At 38.4% G+C, this 2,769-nt stretch overlaps 1 protein-coding gene across 1 annotated transcript in view; it reads left to right on the forward strand.

The window, feature by feature from the left end:
* scfd2 (sec1 family domain containing 2) overlaps positions 1-2,769 on the forward strand; it is a 99,518-nt gene that overhangs the window by 91,415 nt on the left and 5,334 nt on the right. The window lies entirely within an intron of this gene.

Raw genomic sequence — 2,769 nt, forward strand, 5'->3', positions numbered from 1 at the left:
AAGCTGAATGAAATGACTATACTTTTTGGACAAAAATCAACCCTTCAGAGGATAAACCGCCAAACTAATACTTTTTATACACATTTTCAAAAGTGTTTGTGCTGTACCTCAAGTCTGTTATACATATCAACCAGTGATATAACTAGAAAGGGTTTGCTGACTATTTTTCTTGATTCCCAAGAATGAGACATCTTTATTGTATAACTGGTAAAAATGAGTCACTTTTGGGAGCTCATTTGAAGAAAATCAGAGATTACTGATGAAAAAGCATGAAGCCTTATAGTCTGTGGAGATGAATATCTTCATGATATTCCAGTGCCTGTCACCTATGGGTGATTTTTGATCTCTGGGATCTATATGTGTATTAGCCTCATCTCCACAATGTTTCCAGCCTAATGGCATTACATTTGTCGACAGTGTTGGGGTACTTAATTAGTTTCTTTAATTCCTTACTGCTTTTCTATTACTCTTTAACTCTACAAGATGTACTGTTATGTAATAACTACTTAACAATATAAATGTTATGCTACAGTGCAACACACTGGCATAAACCAACCCAAAGAACGCTTCAGTGATTTTGTTGTAGAAAGTTGTACTGGTAGAAATTGATGCTACAATATTACAAGCCTGGCTTGTAGTTAGTATCTTGCCCAAGGATACTTGACATGCAGACTGGAGGAGTCAGGGATCAAACCAGCAACCTCCCGATCAGTAGGTGACCATAATATGTATTACACGATTTTTTTTAAAAATATCTGTGATATTTCTAGGATATCTAGGATAGCAATGAATTTGCAACTTTTGCAGAAAGATTTGCAGAAAAAACACATACGAGAACTGAAACTGTTGTCTGCCGCCGTACCCCAACGTTTTTGCCTGGATCTGGTCATAAAGCATTCAAATTGGATATCCAGCTCACAGTAGAAGCTATGCCAGGTCACTACTTCAAAGAATCACATTTATTTTAAGGCAGAAAATAATCCTCAGATGACAGCAGCACAGTATGATATTGAGGCTCTTAAAGAGCAAGACCTTAATGGGAACCGAAACAGAAAAGAAAGAAGTAATGCAGTTGGATTTGCAAAGTTTAATTGTTAAAAGTCGTTGATAATTGGCTTATTCTTTCATTATTCTTTCATTATTTTAGCACTAGTCTGAGTTTTTTTTTTCTTTTCTAACACTATGCATAATGTACATTTCCTGCAGAGTGGATCACTCTCCACAGTCTGATTGTCTCACATCTGGGCCCGCTTAAACTGATGATTACCCAGAAGGGAAGGAATTAGACAAGTTGTGTAACTGTGGCCCGGTTTCACTCAAATTAAGAAACTTGGCTCAAGAACCACCAAGTCAGACAACCTAAACCTATAAAACTGACCTTGTAGTCTATAGGAGCCCAGTGCACACCCTTTATGCCATAAAACACCTCCTATAAAACTTCTATTTTCAGCCAAAGAGTTTACTGTGAACACAGTTTACATTATTAAAACACAGTGGACCCTGCTGTCTGGACCGTGACCTGCTGAAAGCCTGTGCAGTGTTGTTTCAAACTGTCATCTTAAACTGTCTGTAACCAAATTATTTGTGTGTGTGGTGTACCATATTTAGTCTTTGTTTAAACAGAATCCCAGTTGTACAAGCAAGCTTGTAATGTTAATGCAACCATAGTTCTTGCCTATGACTGACACCAGAGAATCACAGAGTGATTTATCTTGCACAATTTACAAATGCAAATAGTGCATGGAGGAGAGGAGAAAGTCTGGAGTGGTCAAAACAACAACACTTGTATTTTATAGAACAACGTTGTTGCTTGACTGGCGCGTTTCAGCTTGTAGCCTCATCATGGTCGTCATCTGATAACCCTGATGACCTTATCGTGTTGTACAAGCCATAAAGTTGTTCTGTGTGCTACAAGTGTAGTGAAGACTTTACTTCTTCACTTTGTGTAAATTGAAATCTGCTGTTTGTGAGCACCCTGCAGCTACATTTTATCAGAAATCTGAACGGTTTTTGTGATAAAGATAAGGACATCTTTATTGATCCCTGCAGGGGAACTATTTTCTTTTCCTTTATTAGAAGCATTTAAATAAACTCATCAGAACAGAAAATCCAAAACAGTAAACGTTTGATTTTCTGCAGTTAAGTTCGGGGCTCGTTTGTGAAGGGTTTCCATTATTTCTGCACATCAGATTGCTTCTTTACTTGAATTCTCTGACAAGCAGAATAGATAAACTAACTGATCCTATTTTGTTTTGGTTTACCTATTAATGGTTACCAGATGTCAAAGGGGAAATCTTAGCCCAGAGGGTCCATCTACACTAATTAAGCATAGTGTTGATTAGTTAGTTAGCAGGACAAGTCAAGCTAAGGCATCAGTCACAAAGGCTTGGAGACCACTAAGCAACCACTTATTAACATCTGGTTGCTAGACAAAAATGTGCATTAACCAGGTGGTTGATGGAGTTTGCCCGCCGCAGCTGAATGAAACTGGGTGCAAACAGGATGCTTCACCAAAAACCTCTTTGTGATTTCTCTGTTTGCTAGCAGACTGCTGCAGTCACATGTAGTTTGGATGGATGATACCATCTTGATGCCAACATATTACTAACCAAGCAGTAGCGAAACTTGAGAAATGTAAACCTAAAATGGGTTTATATTAGTGCTGTCAGCGTTAATCTCGTCAAAATGATATTAGCGCCACGTTAGCGAACTAACCATGCTAACGCGTTAGCACCATGCAGCCCCACACTCTTGGGCACACATGCGCTA

The sequence above is a fragment of the Pundamilia nyererei genome, unplaced genomic scaffold (genome assembly GCF_000239375.1).
Source record: "Pundamilia nyererei isolate P.nyererei 1_Seehausen unplaced genomic scaffold, PunNye1.0 scaffold00046, whole genome shotgun sequence".
NCBI classification, from domain to species: domain Eukaryota; kingdom Metazoa; phylum Chordata; class Actinopteri; order Cichliformes; family Cichlidae; genus Pundamilia; species Pundamilia nyererei.